The sequence below is a fragment of the Centrocercus urophasianus genome, unplaced genomic scaffold, assembly GCF_019232065.1.
Source record: "Centrocercus urophasianus isolate 14NV4802_14NV808 unplaced genomic scaffold, USGS_Curo_1.0 seq_13, whole genome shotgun sequence".
NCBI lineage: Eukaryota > Metazoa > Chordata > Aves > Galliformes > Phasianidae > Centrocercus > Centrocercus urophasianus.
Window position 1 is genome coordinate 43,320,393 of NW_024884475.1, and position 7,707 is coordinate 43,328,099.

The 7,707-nt window shown below is 39.3% G+C and overlaps 1 long non-coding RNA gene across 1 annotated transcript; it reads right to left on the minus strand.

The window, feature by feature from the left end:
• Window positions 1-246: 246 nt before the first annotated feature.
• On the minus strand, window positions 247-6,721 carry LOC122156620. The gene is made up of 3 exons (XR_006167569.1): window positions 6,615-6,721; window positions 5,503-5,621; window positions 247-330 (listed from the first exon to the last, which is right to left on the minus strand). It is a non-coding gene; the product is annotated as an uncharacterized LOC122156620 (long non-coding RNA).
• Window positions 6,722-7,707: the final 986 nt, after the last annotated feature.

Consider the following 7,707-nt stretch of genomic DNA (forward strand, 5'->3'; position numbering starts at 1 on the left):
GCTTTGTTGAATGGACAGAATGATGAAGTATCAGTAGGCAAAAGAAACAGCTATGAGAAAGAGACAGAGAATGAAAACAGAGGGAAAGGCACTAGGAAAGTTGGGAAAGGAAAATAGAAATTTAGTATAAAAAAAAAAAAATTCCATGTGAAAGAGAAAGATAAAAAATAGAGATACAGTAGAAAAGAAAGCAGCCAATACAGTTAATTTTCAGCCTCCACAAGGCTCCAACATTTGCAACCTTACACTTAGTTGTGAAATCCATCTAGGGAACATAGATCAAGATCCATTCTCTCTTCCATGGGCAATCCGAACTTTCCTGGATTCAGTCTATGTGCAGAAATAACAACGCTTCAGTTACCACAGCTGAGAAAGCACAATCATCCAAAGAAAGTACAGACTTTGCATTTTTAAGGAGATTTTCTTTATTCTTTTTTTATTATTATTATTTAATTTCACCTGATCTTGGCCCGTGTTCCTTAATCTTAAAAAAATATGGAGTTTTGGCTTATGAATATGAAGTTCCTTGTGCACAGAAGTAGTCCACAGGCTATGGATGTCCAGCTTCGCAAAGAACAAGATCAAAGAAGGAAGGAAAAAAACCCAAACTCTTCCAATTTCTCTTTTTTCAAGTCTGAGAAGCCAGGATAAAATGGAAACTTGAGCAACCAAAAAAAAGTGTGTTACATTTCATATGCTTAACTGTAGCAAAGAAAATAAAATATTTTAGATCTTAGTTAAGAACAGGGTTTTCATAAGCACCCAGGAACAGACTCAAGATCCAGTCAGTACCACACCAATCTCTGACAGCTTCGAGCATCAGAATCCCAGACAAACAGCATGAGATCAAGACAGTACTTTTTCTCCTGGATGTTAATCTCAGTTAGCAGCCTGGTCTAGTATTAATTGTGGAGGTTATTGGCCCTGCCTGTGGCAGGGGGGTTGGAGATTCATGATCCTTGAGGTCCCTTCCAACCCTCTGATTCTATGATTGTTTCAGGGATCTCCTGAGCACTGACTGCCTCTTGCAACATCCAATCCATCTTAACAGCACTGCTGAACTTTTGATGAAATAACGGTTTCAGGCAGTCCTCAATATCTGCCTTTAGCTCACTGCTCTCTCTACCCCTCTGCACTATGAGAGTCTGTTAAGAAGAGCAGTAGGAGATGCACATCTGTTGGGGCTACTGGCAATTCCAGATTTTTCCAGCAGCTCTCAGGATATTTGACTTCCTCAGAGGCCAGGTTTATTGTGCATTCAGTCAAGCCATAGTGCTCGTCTACATGACTTCTTCATGCCTCAGCAGGGAAAACTGGCTGAGATGATAAAGTAGGTGAAGTTTTTCTGGATGCTAGCAATAGAAGCATAATCTGGTTTTCCATTCCATTTAGGAATGTTTCAACTCAAACGGTAAGCCACAGGGCTTTTAAAATTTGGCTCCTTTTTCAACTGTACAATTACCCTTCCCAAGAAATGTTAGGACAAGACTATTAACCACACTATTGATTTTCTAAAACAACAATCTTACCATGACTTCATCAGCAAATTTGCTGATGCCAGGCCATAACTGCACTCAGTGGTCACACCAAGTCATCTTATCCCACTAGGAAGGTCTCTCACACCTTGAAAATGCCTGGGTTTTACCATAATACAGGCTGAACGCTCCGGGGGATTCATCAAGAGCTTTTAATTATCATTTACACTCTGAGAACTGGAAACCCCACTGGAAGTTCATGTTCATAATACCTATCTGCACATAATTTTCCCAGATGCAAGTTTCCTCTGAGTAGAGTAGAAAGGTGCTCTGAGGAGTCATTCTTAGAAGATGCAGCATATCCTAACAGCTTGGATATGTCCCCAGGATTTTTGGTTTTGTCTACCATGCATTGGATTTTACTCATTCAGCATCACAAACCAACGCAACACCGCTCCCCCTATGCTGAGCCAAAGAACCAGTGTAATAGGGAAAAGCACGACAAAAGCCAGAGGAGTTTCCCACAGGCAAAAGGGAAGAACCAGATCCTGGATAGCCACTTGCCACGTGAGGTTATGAGGTCACAGGTGACAGCTTAGAGACATGGGAGACTGCAACCAACATGAGAACTCTCCTCTGGTCCTCAGTCACACTCTTCCATCAAACACTTCTTTACACTCATCTTTCTACCTGGTGCATGGACAGATGTGTTCCTGTCCAGCAATTTATCAGCAGTAAGGCCTGTGCAAAAAGCAATTTAGGAGGCAAGAGAATTCCCAGAGAGAAAAAAAAACAAAGATGCATTTTTGCAACCTCAACCCTCAACTAACAGCACCCCTTCATTCACTTTCTATGATGCACTCACATTTGGAGCCAGGCAAATTATATCCTTTCTCTTTTCATAGGGCTGTACACCTTTTTTTTTTTTTTTTTTTATACTGTTATTTACTATAACTTTACTTCATTAGTGTTAAAGACTTTATTTCATGTTAAATGTTGGGGGTCTTTTAAAATAGGAGACACAGGGAAAAAAAAGAGGGCTACTTTATCAAACACATTAAACACTTATATCTATTTGATTTTAAAAAATTGTGAAGCACAAATTATCCAGAGCTTAGCACTCAGAGTCTCTTTCTTGGCCTATAAAGTCAACAGTTATGGTGTTAAAGTTTAATCAATCCCATAAAATGTTACTCAGAAAGTGACCCTGGTGTTATGGCTGAAGTACATCTCCTACATTAAAAAGCACTTTCATGGAAGCCAGAGCAGTGTTATTGAAAGAGCAAGCTAATAGGTATCTAGATGAGGTTAAGAGAAGGAGGTAAAAGGAAAGGAGAGTATTGGGAGAGGCAGTAGAGGAAAAGGAAATAAGCTTTTTTCAAGTGATTCCCCTTGGAGCTAAAATGTGGATGACTGGATGACCAGATTGGAAGGATAAAAAGCTCTTTTACAAATTGCCCAAAAGCTAGTTCTTTGTGAATTTCACAGTAAAGCTGAATGCAGTTTTCATATTCAGTATGAAAAGATAATAGCAAACACCAATGGTTACATCACTGTAGTGAGACAATAGATATAATCACCTTCTGCAGAAGACAGGTTTCTGAATACCACTAAAAGTAAGGTTAATCAAACTGCAACTTTATCAGAACATAGTATTTGTTGGCAAAAGAAAAAAAATAAACCAAAAAAGATCACTAATTACAGTCCATGAATATTATTTTTGACCATTTTAATTCTGAATACAAACACATTTCTAACATCCAACTATCTTCCATGGAAACAGGAAAGCTCTAGGCAACACATATGTCAGCCTTGCCACATATTCAAAAATTCATTTATGATTTGGAGTGGAATACTCGGTATTCTTCAATGTTTTCTGTCATGGTCCGCAATAACTATGGGTCTTGCCACGAGTGAAGAATTTGAAAGCACACTAAACTTCTGAGGGAAGTGGCATGGCTTAAAATCAGAAGAGGTAAGCCTCACAAGAAATTCAAAACTGCTCAGCACGCTACGAGATCTTTGCACTTCACAAAGTACAACTTAGACTCTACCGCTCATCCACAAGTTAGGAAGTCTGCCAGATTTTACATCAAGATTATAAACTGTGCTGAGCCCTCGGTCCAGTACATTGTGTCTTCCAAACTCATGTCTAAACATATGCAATCCACTCAGATGATCAATTTAAATTCAATAAAATTAGTATTTGAACAGAAATTATGGCAGTAGCTATGCAAAAACTGTTATAGAGACACAGTCTGTGGTCAACTCAGGTGAACAAAATTTATTTAAAGATCTAAAAGGAAAAGTTCTTCTTTCAAAGGCCTCTGACTCAAAATCACTTGCTGTTGATAAGCAGTGTCTTCTTTAGAGTGTTGTTTCAGGCTGCATTAAAAAAGGGGTGGCCAGCAGGGAGAAGGTGATTGTCTCCCTCTACTCAGCTCTTGTGAGGCTCCATCTGCAGTACTGCATCCAGGCCTGGGGCCCCCAGTACAGGAAGGACGTGGAGCTCTTGGAGTGGGTCCAGAGGAAGGCCACTAAGATGATCAGAGGGCTGGAGCATTCAGAGAGCTCTCCTATGAGGAAAGATTGAGGGAACTGGGCTTGTTTAGCCTGGAGAAGAAAAGGCTCCAGGGAGACCTCATTGTGGCTTTCCAGTTCTTGAAGGGAGCGTATAAACAGGAGGGGGAATGGCTGTTCATGTGGTGGACAGTGATAGGATAAGGGGGAATGGTTTTAAACTGAGACAGGGGAGGTTTAGGTTAGAAATTAGGAGGAAATTTTTCACTCAGGGAGTGGTGACACACTGGAACAGGTTGCCCAAGGAGGTTGTGGATGCCCTGAAGGCATTCAAAGCCAGGCTGGATGTGGCTCTGGGCAGCCTGGTCTAGTGACTGGTGACCCTGCACATAGCAGGGGGGTTGAAACTTGATGGTCATCATGGTCCTTTTCAACCCGGGCCATTCTATGATTCTGTGATGTTTTCTTGCTTAAGGAAATTTCAAGTGACTTTTTCTCTCAGATGATTCCAAATGAGTTATACTCTGAAGTGGGAATCTCATATTCCATATAATAATTTTTAAAAAAGGTTTTTTAACTGACACAGATGAACAAAGAACTAAAAAGTTGTCCTAGCTTGATCTTGAGTGTATTCCAATACCACTATCCCAGAGGGTCTTTTAATGCAATAAGGACAACTTCTTGCACTTCTGAAGAACCAAACCTCGTCCATTGAAAACCAAGAAAGTTCTCATCATAAAGAAAAAAAAAAAAAAAAAAAAAAAATTGCAAATTTCACCCAGAAAACAATACTGGACAGCTCCTTAAGCCTGCAGAGCACCAGAAAAAACCACTCACCAGCAAGCCCTCCTCAACTCTCCTCCTCAAGAATGTTAACATCCAAAAAGAATCATTCTTCCAACCAGTCAGAATTACATCTCAAATAACAGTATATTCATTTTCACACGATTAACACACAATGCAACAAATACATGCAATGATTCCAGCAGAACAGAGAAACTGACAGAGCTTTGCAGTTAAGACTGAATGTCAAAAACAAGACAACAACCTGAGGGATAATTTATGGAAAGTTCTTCACAATTCCTGCAGTTTCACAGTTCTTCACAAATAAATCTGAAAATGCTTTCAAATACTAGAACCTAAATGAATCAACTTGAATGTACGAAGGCGTTAGAATCTATCATCCAGATTCATGCCAAATTATATTAATCTGAAGTTCAGTTTGAACCTCTCACTTCACAACATAATTTGGAATTCCTCCAAATTTCAGCAGTGTCTAGAGCCAAGGTTTTGATGAGTAGTCTTGTTGTGTACAGCAGTGCAAGTAGTACTTTAATACATGTAATACTAAAATGGAAAATTATAATGCTAACTCAATTGTTGCATCTGAGAAGTTTACAATGCTCAAACACCACAGTTTTCTGTACAGTGCTTATGTTTAATTACACTATTTTCTTTGACATACCTATGCCAACTAAGCATTTTATAAACTGATGAGAACACTCACTTTATTAACTTCCTTAAGTTGTTCAGGTGAAATTGCAAACATCCAGATGTTGACAAGAGTGGAACAGCTTCTAAGGTCTTCAATTTACTAATGGGTCCAGATCTCCAGAATGAGCAAAACTACAAGCACAAGAGACTGATTATCATAGTGCATCCACTCACCCATTCATTAGGGCACTTTATCTGCTTCCCCTCCACATCCCCCCCATCCAGGCTACCTTTAAACAGCTTTAACCACAAGTTTTCCTCCTTGCTGAGGGACTACTGCAAAGTTACTACTCCCAAAGCTTTCCTTCACTGTTTGGCTTAAACCATTTTGCTCTCCTTTACACCTCACTATTCAAAGTTTATCTTTCCTGGATACAAGAAACAATCCTTCTTCGCATCTCATAGATGAGTAATATTTGTAGACCATGGTTTCTTGTTCAAAATTGAGATGGTAAATAATTATATGGCAAACAACAAATCACTCATCTTCCTGCCATGCCACAGAATGCAAAAAATTGTAGTTCTTTTTAAGTAATTTCACACTAGAGCAAGATTCTTTATTATAATCTTGACTGGGAACATACTAGTAGTGAAGAAGGTTTCTGATTTAGCAGAGATCAATGATTGATAAACAAATACAACTATACCTTCAGTGTAAAGTTCAGACACAAATTAGTGTTCAAATCCCTCTACTGCAGAGGGAGGATTGCTATCTCAGTGTTATTCCAGTCTATTCAAATTGCCAGCTAAAAAAAGGCTTCTTTTTTTGTTCCCTTAAGTAACTTATTAGTTAAAAGGATGTGAATTAACTTAGAATGAATGTTCAATTCATATAGTTGAATCGCCATCATCATTATTACAGGAAGCTCTAATCATTACACAGCCACTAATATCAGACATTCTGCTAGCTTGCCTTTAATGAACATGACTCACATTTCACTTTAATGATTCCTGCACCCATGCCTCCTCTCTACCTTCTGTTTCTACCACGTATGGGGGAAGGGTGGCCTTTCTAAAGATGAAAGGCTACCTTTTAAGAAAGGAATAATTCCCAATATCTTCATTTTATTGGTGCTCATGCTGCAAAGACTTGGATACATCCGGAAAGTCTAAGAAAGTACTCACTGCTATCTTCTTTCAAGAAGTCTCGAACTGTGACACTCTAAATGGTAGCATATCAAAGAAGTGTTATCCTCAATAGAACTGAACTGTCTGTAGCATTTCCTCCAGAAGAGTCACCTTCTCATCTTGCTCAATCAACTCTTCCTCTCCTGAAAGGGAACACAGCAGCTGAAGCAGAGTGGAGCTGGCAGAAAAGGGGCTTGTAAAAGTGACAACACACAAATGCAAGTTCATCACAATAAGGACAGAAAACCAAAGAGCCCATGGGAATACTTCCAAATGCTTGACACCCTCCATATTCACACAAACCTAATTTCATGGCAAAAGTCAGCTACTGAGATACTGCAGCTACAGATGGCTAAAATAGTTGCATGGTTCACATAACTCCGTTTCCTGGAGTCTTTAATATATTCACAGCACAGATCATTTTTCAAACAATCCCCCCTCAGTCAGGTAGCAGTCAAATATTTCTGTGGCTGCCATAAACAATTGCTTGAGAAGCATTACCAATAACAGCCAAGGATAGGCACAAATTTTGCGCTTCACATGTCAGCTACAACAACAAAATATGCAGCTGCATTCAAACAAGAACACAAGGAAAAAAAAACCTGCTACTTTGCACAAGACTTGCATCATATTCCTTAAACTTTTTTTGCCAGTAATTCTGCAGTTCAGTGCTGTAGTTTCTTCATTACACTGTCATTTAAACAGAATCCTTCTTCTCTTAACCTGACTGCTAGAGCCAATTCAATGCCATGTGCTAACACAGCCTTCACAAAGGATAAGACTTCAGCAGTTCAGATAGTCAGGTTGTATCCTATGGGTCGTGATTATGGGTGTAAACATATTTCTTCTCTACACAATGAGAAATCCTCTACTGCACTCATCAGTTAGACAGACTAAAACATTTTACAGCATTCCTGCTGGACAGATGAAGGAAAAGTTGAGAAGACTTCACAGAAGTACCTCTACGTCCATGCCAGGTGTGATGCCTGACATCTTACTACAAAGCATTCGGTCATCTGAGGCCACAGATGAGCATTAGTACAACTACTTAAAACACTTGCATGAGTCAAGGGAAGTTAGAACACTTCTA